The sequence below is a fragment of the Carica papaya genome, chromosome 3 (genome assembly GCF_054855325.1).
Source record: "Carica papaya isolate Zhongbai chromosome 3, ASM5485532v1, whole genome shotgun sequence".
Classification (NCBI taxonomy): Eukaryota; Viridiplantae; Streptophyta; class Magnoliopsida; order Brassicales; family Caricaceae; genus Carica; species Carica papaya.
In genome coordinates this window covers 15,746,771-15,768,749 of record NC_142311.1, presented here as the reverse complement: position 1 = coordinate 15,768,749, position 21,979 = coordinate 15,746,771, and the positions used below count along the sequence as shown (strand labels likewise).

At 37.4% G+C, this 21,979-nt stretch overlaps 1 long non-coding RNA gene across 11 annotated transcripts in view; it reads right to left on the bottom strand.

Moving 5' to 3' along the window:
* LOC110808791 (uncharacterized) overlaps positions 1–21,979 on the bottom strand; it is a 63,691-nt gene that overhangs the window by 26,244 nt on the left and 15,468 nt on the right. For 6 of the 11 annotated variants that reach the window (XR_015817869.1, XR_015817865.1, XR_015817870.1 and 3 more), the window contains one exon: positions 757–1,062. The exons of 1 other annotated variant lie outside the window; for it this stretch is intronic. This is a non-coding gene — a long non-coding RNA (uncharacterized LOC110808791). Of the gene's footprint in view, positions 1–756; positions 1,063–4,872; positions 5,604–21,979 lie in introns of those variants that run through there. 4 more of the 11 variants (XR_015817868.1, XR_015817867.1, XR_015817872.1 and 1 more) reach the window with 3 other exon arrangements.

The window sequence follows — 21,979 nt, the reverse complement described above, 5'->3', positions numbered from 1 at the left end:
TCTTTACCTTGACAAAACTTTCTTGAAATAGTGACTTCACTACAAATGGCTCAAGTTGACTAGAACCCCATACTACTTTATGACTATTTTCTTTAGAAGCTGGGTTGGGAGCCTTAGCTAAGATTTCTAATTCAGCCTCCCTTGGTGAGCCTTGCCCAAGGCTTGGCCGATTAGGGATGCCTTGTAACTCCTTGCCACTCCTTGATGTAATTGCTCTCATATTTAGCCTCAGATTCACTTCAATTTGAGAAGGAAATTTACCTTGAGACTTTAATCTGCTTACAAATGCTGTAACTGGGTCATTTGGTCTTCTAAGTTTTGGATAATGGCCCTCATTTTCTATTGGAATTGTTGTGTGTTAGTTGCAAGTAATTTTTCTATTCCTTCTAGGGACATACATTGCTTAAGGCAGCTACTTGCTGCTGGAGATAAAATCCACTTAAGATAAAATCCTATTTTCTAATAATATTGAATTGTAGTAGCGATAAACAGGGTCGATTCCATAGGCAATTGAGGATTACTTTTTTCTCTTTGTGACCAGTTTGAACAAAATTAAAACAGGGGATTTTCTTTTTTTGAATGGAATAGATGACAATAAGTAATTAATTTAAATAAGTCTAGATTTAAAGAAATAAAATCATTGGTAGAAATTGTAGAATAATCAATTATGTAAGCGTTCTCAGTCAATGAAATAGCTACAGTCCAATATGCAATTGATCATTGATGCAAAAATCAATATTATCAAAATGCAGCAAATAAGTTCTAATTGTTGAAAACATTCCAACAACCAATCCTTCCCCAATTTTAAACTAGTCAAGAAGCAATAATGTTCTCATTGATTAAACAACTCCGAGATGTTCTTGGAATTTAATTTCTCAATGTCCTTGAAAACTATAATGACCTGATTTAGATTGCTGGATTCATCTGCGTGAATTAGTCAACCAGATTATTTGTTCCCTTAGTCCGAAACTAGTCGCCATTAATACCGCCTCAGCTCAAACAATTATGGGTTTGAGCTGCCTCAGATAGTTGTATGTTGCTGTGTCACGCATCCATTGGGCCCTATTCAAATGGTTAATAACAATAAATATGAATATATGCAGAGAAATAAACAAATATTTGCGTTCAAATAAAATAAGAATCAACTTAATTCAATCTCACAATATATATTGGAGTTTCACTAAATAAATTAATTGGGAAAAAAAAAGTGTCTAACCACTCATGGTGAGTCTTAATACAACACAAAGTTTATTTTGAATAATAGAAAGAGGGAGGAGAAAAGCACATAAAAATTGCAGGTGCTATAGTGGGCAACATGAGAAAGAAGATGATCTTTATTTTCTGCCTGTAGCCTCTTTTATAGCCAAAAAAAATTAAGGTTTCCTTTTGGGATTCTTCCAATGATATCGGCACTTAGCTTGCTTTCCACAATCATTTATCTCTTATTTTTGGTTGCCAATCCCGGTTGTAGTGGGATTTTCTCTTTTAAATCCCAAGAGCAAGCCTTTTTTTTTTAATTAGAAGCTGCACGTGACCTAAGCCTTGACCAAGGGTTGGTCGAGTGTGGATTGGACTTCCCTCTTACTGCCTTGGTGTTGACAGTGCCCAAGGGTTAGTTGTGCTTTTGTTGAGATGTAAGCCTTGGCCGAGGCTTACTTGAGCGAATCCGTGAGTTGTAATCCTACTGATACCTTAGCCTTGCCTGAGGCTTGAGTGAATGGGAACAAGGGTTGTCACTACTTGCTGGGCCTGGTATAGTTAAAAATTCAGTTGTCTTGCCTTATAGCTACAATTTGGGTGGTCTCTCTATCTGAGGTTATATTTATTTGAGTAGGGATCATATCTCTTTTGTTGCTAATTTTGGAATCCTCCCACAGTGTTGACATGTTATGCATCATCTTCTTGAAGTGTGGGACACATATCTTTTAGGTGTCCTATATGTGCTCATATCCCACATACCCTCACTTCTGGTCCGTTCTCTACAACTATGTTATGTACTAGATTTGTTAGCTCAGAAATTCGAGATTCAAGGGAAGAAATGCTTACCTTATTCACTCTTCTTGGAGTGTCCCATAAGGCTTTGAATTTTTTACCATGATTGATATTAATTCTCTCACTTCTCAAGGAGTCTTATTAACTACTGCGCCCCCACTAGCTGTATCTAGCATTCTTTTTTTTTTAGTAAAGATCAGTCCTTCGTAGAAACAATGGATCAATGATTGCTTAGATATGTCATGCTATAGGCAACTTGCACATAATCTTTTGAACCTTTTCCAGTAGTCATGGAAGCTCTCGGTGTCTTTCTATTTGATTCTACATATTTTTCTTCTTATCCCAGCAACTCCAGAAGTAGGGAAGAATCTGTTTAGGAACGACGTGACCATCTCCCCGCAAGTTATAATGGAACTAGGAGCTAGGTACAATAGCCAATCTTTGGTTGCGTCGTCCAATGAGAATTGGAATGCCCTCAACTTAATTTACCTTTCAGAATCTCCCTGGGGTTTCATAATGGAACACACCACATAAAATTCCTTAAGGCGTTTATGTGGATTCTCATTCTCTAGTCCTTTGAATTTAGGAAATAAATGGATCAGACTTGACTTCAGCTTGAAGGGTATATCTAAGTTGAGACAAGTAATGTAAAGGGGTTGCTAGTTCGTAGGTGGAGAAGCCAACTCCCTCATAGTACATTCCTATGCCATCGACTTTGATGCTACTTTAGTTTTTGGAGTCTCACTATCTCCTTCAGTTCTTGGATCCTGTGGTTGCATCTGTTTTCTCTGCTTACTTTGTTTTCTCAAGCTTTTAGTTGTCTTTTCTATCTCTGGGTCGTAGAGGAGGGGTTCCTCATGATTAAACCTAGTTATAAAAGAAAGTGTTGATTTTAAGAGAAAAATTAATAATTTCATTTCTCACCCTTTATATTGTTAAACTTGGGATATTTATATAATTCATATCCCACTAATAAGAAAATTCTTATTTTACTAAAATTCTAATAATATAAGATAATTATTCTCACAAAATCCTAATTAAATCATAATAAACTAATTAAATAATTAAATAATAAAATATGCTAGTCAACATCCCCCCTCAAGTTGATGCAGGGATATCGCACATGCCCAACTTGTAAACCAAATTATAAAGAGTCATCATGCAATCTACTAGAGGCGTATGCGCACTCGAATCGACTCAAACAGCTCAACTCGGCTCAAGATGACTTGGTCAGACTAAAAAAGGCTTGGCCTAGCTCAACACGGCTTGGTCGGGTTAAAATGGCTCAGTCTGACTCAAAACGACCCAGTGTCTGCTAAACAATGGATCGGACATGGCTAAAAAATAGCTCGAAGTCAGTGTAGCTCGAAAACAACTTGGCTCAGTCAAATTTGCACATGGCATGACTAGAAAAGCTTCATGTCTACGCGTGGGTTTGCACATGGTAGAAGAAGAAAACCAGCAGCATGTCGGCAAAGTGAAGCAGATTGCAGCCAAAATCTTCCTGTGGGAAGTGTGGTGTGATTGAAGAAAAAGGCTGCATCCAGAAGCTTCCTATGTGAAGTGTGGTGTGGCTGAAGAGGAAGGCTGATGACGCGTCTATAAAGTGAAACAAATCGCTGCTAGAAGCTTCCTACACGAAGTGTTATTTGGCGCAGGTCTATGTGCAACAAGACAAGTTTGGATCTGCGCGAAGTGCGGCGCAATTAGAAGGCTCCATGCACGTACAGGTCCATGACCGACTGAGGAAGAAGATCGGTGACATGGCTGCTCTTGATTTGCGTGATCTGCTTTGCTGCCAGAAGGTTTGCTCTCTTCCTCTTATCTGGCTCTCTCTCTCTCAGATATGTCTTTATTGTTTTAGGATTTTAAAAAAACTCTGAAATTAAAACCCTAAACTAGGTTTATTTAGCTTTGATACCATGTTGATTTTAAAAGAAAAAATAATAATTTTATTTCTCAACCTTTATGTTGTTACTCTTGGGGTATTTATATAATTTATATCCTACTAATAAGAAAATTCTTATTCTACTAAAATTCTAATTATATGAGATAATTATTCTCATAAAATCCTAATTATATTATAACAAATTAATTAAATAATTAAATAATAAAATAATAAAATATGATAGTCAACAGACAGAAAAATAATTAGTTAGTCAGTTCCCCGGCAACACCATCAAAATTTGATGGGTATTGAATCCACCAAAATAAAGTTCTATTTTCCAATAATAGTAAGTTGTAGTAGTGGTAAACAGGGTTAATTCCACAGGGAACCAAGGATTGCTGTTTTTTTTTTTCTTGTGACTAGTTTCAATAGAATTAAAATAGGGGATTTTCTTCTTTTGAATGGAATATATGATGAAGTATTTAATCTAAATAAGTCTAGATTTAAAGAAATAAATTGTTGGTAGAAATTGTAGAATAATCAATTATGCAAGCATTCCCTGTCAATAAAATAGTAACACTCCAATTATGCTATTGATCACTGATGTAAAAATCAATATTATAGAAAAGCAGCAAATCAATTCTAGTTATCAGAAACATTCTGATAACCAATCATTCCTTAATTTTAAACCAGTCAAGAAATATTCACTAACTAGTTCTCATTGATCAAACAACCCTGGGAATGTCGTTGGAATTTAATTTTTCAATGGTCTTAAAAACGAGGACTTGATTCAGATTTTTGGAATCATTTGCGTGAATTGATCAACCATATTTTTTGTTCCCTTAGTCTAAAACTAATTGCTACTAATACCGTCTCAACTCAAATAATTACGGATTTGAGCTGTCTCAGATAGTTGTACGCTGCTATGTCACGAGTCCAATGGGCCCTGTTCAAACAGTTAGTAATAGCAAATATGTATATATGCAGAGAAATGAAAAAATACTTGTATTCAAATAAAATTAGAATCAACTCAATTCAGTCTCATGATACAAATTGGAGTTTCAGTAAATCAATTAATTGAGAAAAGAAAAAGTGTCTAGCCACTCATGGTGACTCTTAATACAACATAATGGAAAGAGAGAGGAGAAAAAGTGGAAAAATTACAGGTGTTACAGTGGGCAGCATGAGGAAGAAGAAGATCTTTATTTTTGGCCTATGGCCTCTTTTACAGACAAAAAGGATTATGGTTTCCTTTTGAGATTCTTCCAATGATTTCAGCACTTAGCTTGCTTTCCAAAATCATCTTCTCCTTGATTTTTGGTTTTCAATCTAAGTTGTAGCGGGATTCTCTCTTTTAAATCTCAAAAGCATGCCTTTTTTTCAAGTCAGCAGCTACATGTGACCTAAGCCTTGGCTAAGGCTTGGTCGAGTGTGGATTGGGCCTCCCTTTTACTGCCTTGTTGTTGACTATGCCCGAGGGTTAGTTGTGCTTCTTCCTTTTGTTGAGATGTAAGCTTTGGCCGAGGCATACTTGAGGGAATTCGTGAGTTGTAGTCTCCCTGATACCTTAGCCTTGCCCGAGGCTTAAGTAAATGAGACTAAGGGATGACACTGTTTGCTAGGCGTAAGCCTTGAGCAAGGCTTATTCTAAGTCTAATAGCTTCTTCACAAATTCTACCCCTTCTTATGCTGCTTTCCCTAATTCTACCCTCCATCTCCTGTCCTGCATCAAAATGAATGGTATAACTTTGATCGAATAACAATTATCATAATCAAGCACCAAAAAATGGACAATGAAGATTATGTTTTTATGCACTATCACATCCAATGAACATTTTTGGGTTGGTTTAAAACTAAGAAAGAATTGGTTGTCAGAACGTTTCCAACGACTAGAACTAGTTTGTTGTTTTATTTTCATCAAAATCATATCATTGAATTAATGATTAATTACATAACTAGAATGAAGCTACTTCTTTAACTAGGAATATTCACATATCTGATTTTTTCTATATTTACCTTCGAACATCTGTGACTTATTGAGTTAGGATTATTTTGGCAAATTATTTCTTTTCAACTATTCCAATTCAAAAGAAGAGAAAAAATCCCTCCTGTTTTTATTTTTGTCTGATTGCTCATAAAGGAAAAAGCAATTTTCAGTTCCCTGATGATTCAACCCTGTTTTCCACTATTACAATTCTATATTGTTGGTTGAGTAAGAATTTATTTTTGGTGGATTTAGCCCCTATCAAAATTTGGCGGTGTTGTTCGGGAATCCGAATAATTAATTGTTTTCTTTTCTTTTATGACCAGGGTTGATCGTGAAGAACCTCCCTTCAACGATCTAGAGATAGAAAAGACAACTAAAAGTATGAGGAAATAAGTCAAACTGAGAAGACAAACGTGTCAGCAAGAAACCAGGGCTGATGGAGACAGTTCGACTATAGAAACTGAGACAAAATTAGAACCAATGCCACAAGAACAAACCTTGAGGGAATTGGCTGCTCCACCTATGAACTAGCAGCCCCTTTGCATTACTTGCCCTAACTTGGATGTACCCTCAAAACTAAAGTCCAGCTTGATCCATCTGTTACATAAATTCAGAGGGTTGGAGAATCAGAACCCATACAAACACCTAAAGGAATTCCGTATGGTATGTTCTAGCATTAATGCACAAGGGGTTTTTGAGGAATAAATCAAGTTTAGGGCGTTCCAATTCTCACTTAACGATGCAGCCAAGGACTGGCTATTCTACCTAACTCCCAACTCAATTACAACTTGGGGAGAGATGGTCACGTCGTTTTTAAACAAATTCTTCCCCACTGCAAAAATAAGAAGAGAGAGATGCAGAATTAAATAAAAAGACATTGAAAGCCTTCATGACTACTAAGAAAGGTTCAAAAGGCTGTACGCGAGCTGTTCGTAACATGACATATCTAAGCAATCATTATCCACTATTTCTATAAGGGATTACTCTTTTTAGAAAGAAGCATGTTGGATGCAGCTAGCAGAGGCACCAAAATAAACAAGACACCCCAAGAGGCAAAAGAATTGATATCGATCAAGGCAGAAATCTCACAGTAATTTGGAGCTCCATGAGACACTCTAAGGAGAGTGAATGAGATAAACATTTCTTTTCTTGAATCTAGGATTTCTAAGCTAACACATCTGATAGAGAATATGGTTGCAGAAAATGCCCTACAGGAGAGAGTTTATGGGATATGCGTGTACACAGGACACCCGACATATTTGTGTCCCATACTTCAAGCAGATGACCCACAACATGTTATGTTGTGGGAGGATTCTAGAATCAGCAGTAGAAGAGGTATAAATTGTACTCAAATACATACAATCCCAGATGGAGAGACTACCTAAACTTCAGTTACGGGATAAGTCAATAGAATTTTCAATAATACTAAACTAAACCACCTCCACAGCAGCAATCAACTGCCCTTAAGCAAGATATATCCCTTGAAGAGATAATTAAATCCCTTGCAACTGATATATAACAATTTCAACAGGCAACAAGAGCTAACATCCAGAATCTGAAAACCAAGATGAGTCAACTCGCAACATCCATGAGCAGATTGGAGTCTCAAGGTAAAATGCCTTTTTAAACATAAGTAAACCCGAGGGCAAATGTGAGTGTAATCACGTTAAGGAGTGGCAAGGAATTGCAAGAAATTCCTCGTATGGAAGCTGAATTAGAAGCCTTGGGCAGAGCTTCCAAAATGAGTTATAATGCCACAAAGTAGAATAGGATTCTAGACGTAAAACCACCATTCCTAGAAAGGTTCACCAAGGCAAAGAAAGAAAAGGAAGATAAAGAGATCCTAGAGACTTTTCACAAAGTTGAAGTGAATCTTTTCCTTCTTGATGCAATTAAGTAGATACCTCGTTATACTAAATTTTTAAAGAAATTGTGCGTGCACAAGAAGAAGTTTGAGCAATACTGAGAGAGTAAATGTGGGAAAGAATGTGTTAGCCATCACAAAGAGGAAATTGCCTCCCAAATGCGAGGAGGAGAGCATATTTGCCGTTTCATGTAAAATAGGTGCTTCGCGCATAAAGAAAACCATGCGCGATCTTGGGGCCTCTATCAATGTGATGTCATTATCCATCTACTCCCAACTGAAAGCGAGACAACTGAAGGAACGGGCGTCATTATTTAGTTTACAGACAGGTCCTTTGTTTATCTCGATAGAGTACTAGAAGATGTATTAGTACAGGTGGATAATCTCATCTTTCTGGTTGATTTTTATGTACTAGACATGGAGGATGACAAGTCACAAAACTCATTGGACCTTGTACTGCGGAGACCATTTCTCAGCACTATCAATACCAAGACTGATGTGTAGGATGGTACCCTCATAATGGAGTTTGATGGGAAGGTTGGAAAATTTAATGTAGATGACGCCATGAAGTATCCTACTTACCTTCCCTATGTATACAGTGTTGACATCCTAGATTCCGTGCAACAAAGACACTTAGATTTATGTTTTAGGCATTGAAATGAATATTGTGCTCAATAATGCTCTGAATATTGACAGTTTGGGGAACCTAAGGGAGGATTATGTGGCAGACAGAAACTTACAAGAAGTTATGTTTGAGTTGGATTCGTCCAAATAGCTAAAAGGTATCACTCCACATTTTGATCTTCCTATTCCTCGCACTAGACTTCCACCTTCTATTTTACAAGCCCCTAAGCTGGAACTAAAAACAGCTACGAGGACACTTAAAATATATCTTTTTAGGGGAAGAAGAAACACTTCCTGTGATAACCTCCAATAAGCTGAGTAAGACAAAAGAGAAGAAGCTGATTAGGGTACTATGTGAGCATAAAGAAGTAGTTGGGTGGACCATTGTTGACATCAAAGAGATATCGCCTTCCACCTGTAGGCATTGGATATTTTTAGAAGAGGATAGAAAACCCAACAGACAGGTGCAGAGATGCTTGAATCCACTCATGATGTATGTGGTAAAGAAAGAAATTCTAAAGTTATCGGATGCTGGAGTCATTTACCCAATTTTAGATAGTAGGTGGGTGAGTCCGGTATAGGTGGTGCTAAAGAAGATTTAGGTAATGGTAACAGAAAACCAGGATGGTGAGAAAGTATCAAATAGAATATAGAACGGATAGAGGGCCTACATTGATTATCGGAAGCTGAATGCTTCCATGAGAAAGGACCACTTCCCTTTCCATTCATCGATCAAATTCTAGAGACGCTTGCTGGGAGAACACATTACTGTTGCTTGGATGGATATTTGAGGTTTTATCAAATTCCAATTACTCTAGAGGATTAGGAGAAGACCATAGTCACATGCCCCTTTGTCACCTTTGCTTATAGAAGGATGATTTACGGGCTTTGTAATGCCCCAACCACTTTCTAAAAGTCTTCATGGATGACTTCACAGTTTATGGTGACTCCTTTGATGAATGCCTAGACAACCTCACAAAAATGTTAAGACAGTGCCTTGAAACCAACCTCGTTTTAAACTACGAGAAATACCATTTCATGGCAGATCAAGGGTTGATCTTGGGGCATATAGTGTCATCGAGAAGTATAGAGGTTGACAAAGCAAAGATAGATGTGATCAAGTCCTTACCTCATCCCAAAAGCTTTCAAAAAATTCGTTCCTTTCTTAGCCACACTGGCTTCTACAGAAGATTCATCAACGACTTTTCAAAAATCACCCAACCTCTATGTAAACTGCTGCAGAATGAGGCCAATTTTGAGTTTGATGAATCCTGTAGAAACGCATTTGATACACTAAAGGAGAAGTTAATAACGACACCCATCATGTAACCACCAAACTAAGAATTACCATTTAAAATAATGTGAGACGCTAGTAATCAGGCGTAGGTGCAATCCTCGGACAGAGAATGGGAAAGGATCTACATGAAATCTATTATGCTTTCAGGACTTTAGACAGTTCTTAGGTTAATTATTCCACCCATAGAAAAAACCTTCTAGCTATTACGTTTGCATTGAAATCATTTCATTCCTACTTGCTAGGAATTAAAGCCATTATATTTTTTGATCGTGCGGTATTGAAGTACTTACTAAAGAATAAAAATGCCATGCTAAGACCAATCCGATGGATTCTGCTATTGCAGGAATTTAACTTAGAAATTAGGGACAAAAGAGGTATGTAAAACTTGTGTTGTTGATCACTCAATTGTTTGCCATTGAATAAGGAGCCTACACTGTTGAAAGACAAATTTCTAGATGAGCACCTCTTCACAATGGAACATACCACATTATGGTATGCAGAAATTGTAAACTTCTTAGTCACCAATACGCTTCCAGATGAATTATCCAAGTCATAGAGAGAAAATAAGAAAGGAAGTCAGACAGTATGTGTGGGATGATCTACATCTTTGGAAGCACTATATTGACCATATCATCTGCTGTTGTGTCCTTTAGGTAGAAGTCCATTCTTAAGTTTTTATCATTCTCATGCTTATAGGAGACACTTCGGCTCCAAGCGCACACAACGTAAGGTGTTAGAATGAAATATGTTTTGACCTTCTTTATTTCAAGAAGCCTACATATGTTGTAAAACTTGCAAGAATTTCCAAATGACAGGAAGTATAAACCGCAGGGACCAAATGCCCTTAACACCCATTATGGTTTGTGAAATTTTTTATGTATGGGGAATCAACTTCATAGGATCCTTCCCCTCTTCCTTTGGAAACTCATACATTATACTAGCTGTGAACTAAGTTTCTAAGGGGTGGACACTAAGGCTACCCGGATCGATGATGCAAAAACTATTGCCAACTTCATCAAGTTCCATATCTTTGTTTGGTTTGGAGTGCATCGTGCAATGATTAGTGACAGGAGAACGCATTTTATAATTGAGTTGTAGCAGCCTCCTTAAAAGGTACCTTGTTACCCATTGTACCTTCATTGCTTACCACCCGCAGGCCAATGGCCAAACAAAAATTTATAACAGAGAGGTAAAGTCTATACTAGAGAAGATCGTCAATCCCAACAGAAAAAATTGGAGCTTACGACAAGAGGATGCTTTGTAGGCCTATAGAACAGTTTAAAAAATCCCATTGGGATGTCACCATACTAATTGGTCGTCCAAAAAGCTTGCTATCTCCCTGTGGAGTTAGAACACATAGCGTACTGGGCAACTAAGAGCTATAATATGAAAATGGAAGAGGTCGAGGAACATATAAAACTATAGCTGCAGGAATTGGAAGAAATAAGAAAAGAAGCCTATAAAAATGCGTGCATCTAAAAAAAAAAGACAAACTTTTCATGACCAAATGATTTCCAGGAAGTAGTTCTCTATAAGCAAAAAAGTTATGCTAATACCATCTAAAGCTATTCTTAGGTAAATTGCATTTCAGGTGGCTAGGGCCCTTCATCATTATAAACACTTATCCTCACAGAGCTGTTGAAATTAAAAGCTTTGACACGTACAAGATATTCAAAGTGAATGGACACTGACTTAAATCATTTTGTGAAGGATTTACAAAACAACAAGTTAAAGAAATTATTATAGAGAATCTTACGGACAATGAGTAAAAGCCAAGAGACCTTGTCTAGCCTAGGACAATAAACAAGAGCGCTTAATAGGAACCGATTTGGTTTTTTCGTTCATTTCTATTTTCTTTCCTTTTGTTAGTATTTATATATATATCAACTGTTAATGGCCATTCTAACTTAAGTTTTCCTCTTCATTACAGGGTTTCAGAGAATTTGCAAAAGACTACTAGACCCTCAGACAAGGATCATATGAACCCAAGCAAAACTGAGAGTGAAGATCCCAACACTTGCTCAAGGTTTAGCAGTCTGTGCTTGCCCTTGCCCAAGGTTTGTTGGGAAATGATGTCTGGACAATAAATTTTGTGATATACGTATAAGCCCTGCCCAATGTTTATACTTCAGATGCGCATAGTCTCCAACCCAAGTTGATCAATTAAACCTTGCTCGAGGATAAACATTACACAAGTCTGAAAGAATTTCCTGTACAACCCTTGCCCAAGGTTTACGGAATTACCATCCATGGTCCCGACCTTGCCTTTCCATCTAAACCTTACCATAGGCTAATTTATACCAGTGATCCAATCAAATAAACCTTGCCCAAGGCTAGTGTTCCATACACATGAAAAAAAAACTCTCTACACACCTGAACAACCCTTGGGCTAGGATTGTGACGCCTAGTGCCCGTTTTTAAATTTTAAAAATACAACCCGCCCCACTTCTGTAACGTCCATTTTCACCCTTGCCCAAAATTGCACTCCCACTCAACCCTAACTGCGACCTCTCACTCGGATTCCATAACCAGTCCTTACTCTTCCTGACCAAATCTTTCTAACCCCAACACTAGAAGACGAAGCAAAAGAAATAAGCCAAAAAAACCTGTTGTCTTAGGCCCTCTGTGTGTTGACCCACTAAAGGAGTGCCTGCACAAGCACCACCAGCAACACCCAAAGAACAAGCCCCACCCTGCGATGCTAGCAGCTCTAATACGATAAGCCAATCATGTCGTAGCCTAATCATCAATGTCCATGACTCTCTAACCCAAAGGCCCAACACCTTTATCGCATGACCAAGCCAAGCAACCGAACAACCAAAACCTCAACAACCACCTTTTACCGAGCCCCCCAAAGAGACCACTTAAACAAACATAGCTCATAAATGAGCTTGAGTCAAACGAGGCCAACATCTCCCCCAAGCCCCAGACTCTGCACTCTGCGAGAACCTCATTTTCAAGAATGATTTAGAGAAGGAATGGTACGAGGAAATCCAAAAATTCCTGATTGTCCAGGTAAGTGTGCCCACTATCCTACTATAGTAACCCTGAATATTCAGTCAGGTGTTATGAACTTGATCTACAACATCGGCTGGTCACTCTATTTCGATGTCAACGTGTAAGCTTATATTGAGTTGGTTCTGGAGTTTTACACCATTTTTTAATTTTACAAGCCCACAACTTTTAATCTGTACACATCAGACCTGATTTCCTTTTATTTGCTAGGTAAAGGCTATTTTTTTTTCCATTGCTCAATCTAAAAATGCCTTAGGATTTTTAGATAGAGAGTTTGAACAACCATATTGTCATTTCTGTGAGGATTTTGGCCATTGTCCATGAGGAATTCTGTGACAACCCCCCTACTTCATATGATTCTAGTAAGTCCAAGGACCTGCACTTGAAAGATCCATTTCTGAAATATATCCATAGGTTCCTAGTTTATTCTCTTTCGAGTCGACAGGATGTACCCAATATTTTGTCTAAAACAGAATTATATTTTTTATAGTGCATGGTTCGTCAAAGAAGGGTAAACTTAGGATTTTGGTTTGCAACTCAGTTCTCCAATGTCATCTCTTTTAAAGACCCCTCATCCTAGGCTTGATTATCACTCGCTTTGCCATCTTCATCGCTAGCCTTGATCTTGATGAAACATACTTGCATATTGCATGCTCCCAACAACTTTTAGATTTAGGTGCCTTAGATGACATGGTCCTTTTGGAACTTGTTGAATCCTAACCCCGCTTTGTACCCCCAGGACCACCCATACCTCGGGATAGGAGAGTATTCAGGAAAAAGAGGGATCATGTAGAACCTTCTGTTAGGCTTACTGAATTCTAAGAATTCATGGACCATGTACTACTGCATGTCCGGATGATTGATGGTCGCTTGTATTACCTCGAGCAATCGACTAAGCTGTTGATTAGCAAAGTTAATGCGTTAGCCTAGTCACTAGCCCAAACAACACGAACAATGCCTAAACCTCCTTATCTTCCTTGGCTTTACAACATCTGAGGCCTCCAATATGTCCCACCTTCCAGCCACCAAACTAGGGGAGTCCTCTCTTTCCCTTACTATTTCATTTTCACATTTTGCACACATTGGGGATAATGTACACACTAAGTGTGAAGGGAAGGGCATTATGCATTCTGCATTTTGTGTAGCTTTTTTCTTCTTCTTCTAGCATTTCATTTTGGGTATCTTGACCCTACCTAATTTTTACCACACCACAGAAACACTTCCAACAATTTTTGGCTCCAACCTTTAAAACTATCTTCATTAATTAAAATAACTCAAATGGGATTTTTCAAATTTTGAATTTCAATTATAACCATCTCCTAGGAATTGTAGCTTGTTTTTCATCTTTTCACACTATGAATAATTATCTTTGATTATGTATTTCAAGCATGGCTTGTTTGAAATTTCCTCTTCAAAATTGATTTTTTCTTATCTTTGAGTGAATGCTAATGCTTAGACAGAACTTTACTACAACTTATCCAAGATTTGCATGTCTAAAATTATATGGTTCACGCTTAGGACTTTATTGAAAAAAAAAAAGAAGAAGAAGAAGAAAGAAAACAAAAGAGAGAACACAAGTAATAAACTACTCCTCTACTCACTTGAAAGCAGTACTAATTGAGTAATCGGGTGCATCACAAATATTTGCTCTCATGTCAAAAGGTTAGTGACATTTCAAATCTAAAAGGCTATGAGTAGCGCTAGTAGCCACTTAGAACTATGACCAACTGAGTAACCGGGTGCATTCATCACAAATGTTTGCCATCGCGTCAAAAAGTTCATGACATTTCATGCATGCAATAAAAACTACTCAAGATAGCTAAAATAGGTCTTCTATTTTCTGCATGAACCAATTGTATGAAAATTCTATGTCTGAAAAAGTTAGGTAGTTGATCTACTACATATTGGTTATTCCTTTTAATGAAATTTTTGTGTACTAAAAATTACAAAACTCTCTCATGTTGTGTTTGGGTATTAGTCAAAGTACTTGTTCGTTGGTGTGGTTCCATGAAACTTAAGCCTACAAACTACTAATTGATGGTTATTTTTACAACTCGATGGTTGAGATGTAATATGCGAGTTGTGATGAAATAACTAGGAATGGATGAGTTGAAGGTGAAGAGATGAGGATTGGTGGTGTGTATTGTGTGGTGCTTGAGGGCAAGCACAAGGTAAGTGTGGGGGAATTTGATAATATGTGAAAACAACATTTCTATTGTCCATTTTTTAGTGCTTCATTGAATAACATATTATATGATTTGACCTACTTTTTTTATTTTGACGCAGGATACGATATAGTGCCCAAAGTCAGAAATAACAGCATAAAAATATAAGGGTTTGTAGAACAACAGTCAGTCATGTTATAAGCCTCTGGCAAGGCTTAGATCCTATAGCAATAGTAGATTTTGGCACGCACAATTAAACCTCAAGAAGGCTAATGCATCAAAAGGTACTATAGATCTCAAGAGCGCACCACTAAGCCACAGGCAAGGCTTACACTTTTGTAAAAATATAAGCGAGCCAATACGCGATTAACCCTTGGGCACAACTAATGTCATGATAGCCAGACAAATGCCGAGTTATAATTGACTAAGCCTTGGCCAAAGCTTAGTCGAGTATAACTGGTTCAAAACATAAAAGGTGCACATATGAAATTACAAAAAAAATCCCATTGCAGCCTAAAGAGGAAACTGAAAGTTATGGAGATGATGATTTCTGAGAAGCTAAAAAGGAGCTGAAAAACCCTGAAAAAGATTCAGGTCCAAACAAGAAACCCTAATCCTCTTGGGTTTAAAAAGAGCAGGAAGTCGAAGGAGAAAGGATCTTGGCTGCCACACACCAAAGCATAGATTCTTCTGAGATTTTTTTCTTTTCTTCTTTTCTTCCCAGCAATCATAAGAACATAACTGTCTAATTAAACCCACCATGAGCAGCTGAGAACTTTGTTTTTCAGCAAACTCCAATTTTATTGTGAGATCTAAATGCTTTAAATTTTGGTTCCATTAAATATCAGTATTTATTTGTTTTTCTGCATATATAATCATTATTGTCGTTTACTGTTTGAACAGGGCCTGGTAGGTGAGTAACACTGCAGCATCCTCCCAGCTAAAATATTCTAAACCCATAATTATTTAAGATATTACAACGTTCAGTGGTAATTTAGTTTTGAATTAAGAAGAATAAATAATCTACTTGAGCAGTTCACGCGGTTGAATTTGATGGCAAGAACTAAGTTCTTATAATTCTTAATGTTATTAATAGATTAAATCATAGGAATGTTTCCAAGATTTCCTACTAATAAGAATCATCCAATGAACATTTCTTAGTTGGTTTAAAACTAAGGAAGAATCGGTTGACGAAATGTTTCTGACAACTAGAATTGGTTTACTATTTTATTTTCATCAAACCCGTGTCATTGAATTAATAATAAATTACATAACTGGAATGAAGCTACTTCTTTAATTGGAAATATTCACATATCTAGCTATCTCGAATGACTGTATGCTGTTATGTCATGTGTTCAATGTGGTCTATTAAAACGGCTAGTACCAGAAAATATGTATGTGTTGAGAAACAAACAAATACTCGTATTGAAACAATTAAAATTAACTCAATTTGATCTCACAATACACATTGGAGTTTTACTACATCGATTAACTAGGGAAAGAAAAAATTTATAGTCAGGCATGATGTATTATAGCCAAAGATTTTCTTTTTGATTAACTTGAAAGAAGAAGAAAAATGTAGAAAAGTTGCAGACATTGTAGCGTGCGGCGTGAGGGAGATGATGATCTTGTTTTATGCTAGTTGTTTTCTTTCATAGCCAAAAGGATTAGGGGTTCCTTTTGGGCTTCCCAATGATTTTGGTACTTACTTGCTTTCCGAAATCATCTTCTCCTTGATTTTTGGTTGTCAATCTCAGTTGTGCTGGGATTCTCTCTTTTGAATCTTAGGTGCACACCTTTTCAAATCAGCAGTTGTACATGTTCTAAGCCTTGGCCAAGGCTTAATCAACTGTGGATCGGGCCTGCCTCCTACTGCCGTGGTGTTAGTTGGGCCCAACAGTAACTTATGCTTTCAGTTTCTGTTGAGACATAAACCTTGGCCGAGGTTTATTTGTTGAGGACAAGTCACGTTTAGGATATATGATTAAAAGTGAATGTTCTTAGTGTGAAAGGATGATAAATTAGCTATGAAACCAAGAAGATGGTTGTAAATTACAACTCATTTTTTGAAATATAGCTTCTGAGTTGTTGTCAAAATAATGAAAATAGTTGTGAAGAAAGTTGGGGTAAGAATTACTAAAAGTGTCTGGGTATGTGATTTGGTCATGGACTAAGGGTGTAGGGTAGTGAGTATTCAAGATATAACTATCCTAAAATCTAAAGGTGCAACATATACCTAAACACGTACCTAAGCTCCCTCACACTTAAAGGACACATTGTCCCCAGTGTGATGCAATGCACGCGGTAAATAAGTGAGAAAAAATAGTAGAAAATAAGAGAAACAAAAAGGACATAATACTCCCCTAGGGGTTAATTTAGAGTGGGGCCACTTTGTTGGTCACCCTGCTTGGGTGAGTAGCTCGGTCAGTACATCAATCTTTATAGTCAATTCTCGAGTTAATTCTTGGAAAATGGTCATACGATCACCCAACTAACGAAATTGCAAGAGGGCAAAGTCCATAAATTCTTGCAGTTCGGGTTGTTGAGGGGGGTTGGCTTGTATGACGTCCCAAATACCTAATGGGTAAAAAAGAACCAACTACTTAAGTAGTTACAAGTGCAAAATAAAATTTTTTAACATTGAAGCAGAAATAGGAAATCCCTTACAACATTCTAAGTTCAATTCCTTACAATAAAGCTATAAGATGACAACAAGATACAAGATAGAATCCTTACAAGAAACTTCATCAAAGTGCAAAATAATTATTGCACTCGAATTATGGTCTAGAGCATTATCAAGTATCTGACATTGGGCATAGATGAACTTCATAGGTGACTCAGAGAGCAAACCCTCAATTTTATCAACACTTTGGGAAGGCACAGATTAGGGGTGAGTTCTATGTAAACTCAGTAAGGGAAATAATATTTGAAATCACATTACTAAAGTTTAAAGAGTAACTAATTGGAATAAAACCTTTATTCCTTCTACCTTAAATATCCTTTGTAGAGTGGAGTCATTAAATCATACGAAAAACCGTTGTCTTTATTAAGAAATCTGGTGAAATAAATATCCAAACATGCTAAAGACTCTGTTACTTAACATTTACCCATATTATTTCACATATATTCAATCTGACAATACGTCTAATAAACAAAGAATTCAAATATTTAAAAGATCATAGGGATGTCAAGAAACACAAACAGTACACCATGCAACATAGAATCATTATATAGCTCAAGGTTGATATTCTAAACAACATTTAAGTTTTATTTTGTTCTTTACTGACCTTCAGATGAAGATGTTACAACATATATCCACTAAGGGCAGAAGGTATTCTCGACTACCACTGTGAATCCCATTCTTGAGTCCTTATCATTTTTTCCATCTACACTATAACCATGGAAATACCTTTGCCATGGCGGTCCTACATATACCTAACACATATCCTCTCTCGTCAGAGGAAATGTCAATCATCACGGCAAGCGGTTCACTAACACTTATTCAGAAAGGAAGAAACAAAAACCCCTCAGATATAACAGCCAAAATGATTTCTTCCTTCCTTTCACTTGCTTAATTTATGCTCACTATAACATCATGTTTCTATCATTTTCATGCCACATGTTCACTGCAACGTTCTTCAAATTCGTTAAGGATTCCATATCTTATCCAGTCCAAAAACTCATATCCTGCCTGAAGGCTCATTTCACCTGCACTTGACCTTCGGGTTATCCTTTTGACCCAATGCCCACTAGGATAACACTTTTCACCATTACTAAGGTAAGGTGAAGGTTCAAATCCACATACAGTTCCATTCATCATGTTTCATGCATTATGCCTCATATTTCTATGACTAAACAATATTAAACACTGTAAACATCAAATCAACAAGTTCAACCATGCAAATCATCAATCTATCAAGGTGCCATGCATCTTAATCATGCAGCATATTCTCATGCTTCATGCCTCATATTTGGAATCTAGTGAGAATCCAACACAATTTGCCCAAGGTTTATCTCTTCTAGACTAGACCGTTGGGATATTCCTTGAAGCTAGGGCTCCTCGAAATACCCCTCTGTGCCTTTACCAAAGATAGGATAAAGGATCAATATCCTTAAAATCTCATTTTGACATTCATTCAAAAATAAGTATTAAAATCATTGGTGCAAATTATCAAACAACACGAATCAACGAATATAACCAACAAATATGAAAAGTTCACCAAAACTTTGTTATGTTTTTAAACTAAAAAGAGAACTTAGAATCGTAAATAAAAATACTAAAGAGTCCCTTATCGTAACCGGGTTGACTTAGCCTTTTGGATAACGAAGAAAGAGCTTCTCGAAATCTTTCAAATGAGCTTATGAAACTCCAAACTTTTCTTTTCTTTCTTGCTCCTTAAAAATCTATGCTTTTTTTCCCTAAAAGTCTTTTCTCTTTCTCTTTCTAAATTTAGAAAAGTGAAGAAGGAAAATGGTGTGGAGGAAATGAAGTGGAGAAGGGGTTTAAATAAGAAAATGGAAGGCCATATTTGTGCCACTTGGCAGAAATCAGTGAAATAGAGTGAAGGGGTTGACTTAGGGCCCACCAAGCATGGCCAAAAAGAGAAAAGAAAGGCCAAGCATGGCCTTTGATCAACGGTTCAAGGCTGTTTCATTAGTGACAGTGCGCAACAGCACCTAGGCACACGCAGGGCAGGCGTAGTGCGCGCGGTCCTACTTACACGTGCTGTCTGTGGGTCGCGGGTTATGGCACGTGGGTCGTAGGCCATGGGCTGTGGGCCGTGTTTTCTTGAACTGCTTATTTCGTTATTTTTTTTCTCTTGAAATTTTGGTTAATTCGGATAAAATTTTTGGAAAACTAATTAAAATAAAAAGGGCTAGTAATTTCAACGAAAATTTTATATGGCCAAAGGCCTGAAATATCATAGTTTTAAAATTCATTAATTGCTAAAAAGTTGAGGTGTTACATTCTCCCCACATAATAAAATTTGGTCCTCCAAATTTGTAGGAGTCCCTTAAAGCAATTCGGATATAGATCCCACATCTCTTTTTCTTCTTCCCATGTCTCCTCCTCTTGGGTGTGGTGTTGCCAACGTACCTTGACTATGGAAACCTCTCGACCACATATTATCTCCTTAGCCCATTCAATGACCTCCATAGGATATGCTGCATAAGTGTTGTCCGTGTAGATAGGGGCTCTTGGATGCAGAATGTTGTGGAATCAATTGCAGAGATGCTTTCGAATCATGGAAACGTGAAAGACATCATGCAAGGAAGCATACCTAGAGTTTAGAGCGAGGCGGTAAGCTACAGGGCCTACATGATCTGCTATATTCAGGGGCCCAACGAAATGCGAACTTATCTTTACTATATGCCATCTCGCCGTCCTATCTTGCATAAGAAAACCTTAAGGTAGAACTCCAAGGACCATATGTGGTTGTTTGCATAACTCTTCTAGTGACTTATAACTACGAGGAGCTGTCTCGGGATAGTGTCAACCTTCGCAGTAATCACATGGACATAGTCCAATGCATGGAGGTACCTATACCCAACCTCATTACGATGTTTCGGAGATCGACAAGGTCTACCATAGAGGGCCTAGAAGGGAGCCATACCGAGGCTAGACTGGTGACAGTTGTTGTAAATGAACTCGTAAAGGGACAAGTGTTGATCCTAAGAGCTACTGAAATCTAGAGTGCAGATACACAACATGTCCTCCAGGGTAAAGATAGTCTAATCCATTTAACCAACCGTGTTAAAGTTCAAATTAGAACTTATAGTTTTCTAGAAGCTATCCCAAAATTGTAGTGCAAAATGAGGGTCCCTATTCGACACAATGGAGGTAGGAGTGCCATGAAGTTGAACAACTCCTTCGACGAACAATCTGGCCAATCTCGTTGTTGAGTTGGTGGTCCTGATGGCAAGGAAGTGAGCTGTAACACCCGCTCACCACCGCGCTAAATTTGTATCTTAAAACCCTTATTTATTCGGGCCTTAAGGCCACCTAAACTCACTTAAATTTATCCCGTAGCTTTATATCGTAATTCATTATTTAAATTTATAATTTTAAATTATTCAAATTTTTTTATTTTATCTTTATTTTATTTTTTATTTTATTTGTATTTAATTTTATAAATTATTATTATTATTATTTAAAATTAGTTTTTAGGAAAAAACGAAAAATGGGGCAAAATCTCGTGGAAGAGGCTCGCCCACACAGGCGCAGCTTGTTGTGAGCGAGTGTGCACGCATGACCAGGTGCAGGATGTGCGCATTATGTGTACAACCCATCCGCGCAGGGCATCGGGCCGCTATGTACGTGCGTCACGTCGCATGTTGACAGGCCAGTCCGCACGTGTCACATCGCACCCGGATAGGGCCAGGCACCACACCCTGTGCGCGTACCGTCCGCATAATGAGCTTGCGTGCAACAAGGTAGGCCGACACCTGTAGGCTAGGTCTATAGCGCGCGACCGGCTTGGTGAAGTGTACTGTTGCCTCGAGTAGTGTTTTGCCACCCCTTGGGCATTGTGAACTGCCTTGGGTGCAGAGTCACTACCAGTGGAGGATTCTTCCTCCGTTTTTTGTGCCGCCATCACGTCGCATCAAATCATTCATCTTCCACTCAACTCTCTCTCTCCTCCCTAGATTTTCCCACTTGGCACAAATCCAACGGTCCTCATTTTCTATAAATAAGGACATTTTCTTCCATTTTTCCTAATCACTTCCATTTCATTCTTCCATCTTCCAAGAGTTTAGAGAGAGAAGGAGTGATCTAGAGATAGAATGAAAGGAAAAGAAGAAGAAAGGTGTAGAGAAACTTCAAGATTTCGGTAAGAAATTTAGTATTTCCTTAAACATCTTAAGGAGCGTTTTTAAAAAATCAAATTATGAAGTTTGTGTTTTGTGTTGTGTTTTGCATGTTTTATGTTTAATAAGTGATTTGTTCTTGATTTCAAATATGTTATATGATTTTATAGGCACTTGATGATTTACTTGTAAATTAAATAACATGAATTCAGTAATAATTTTTTGAAATATTTATAAAAAAAAAAAAAGAAAAGAGAAAGGGAATGAGTCTGAATAGTTCAAAAAATATATGTATCTATATTGACATACATAATGCATCAAGTGTCTCTTTAGGCTT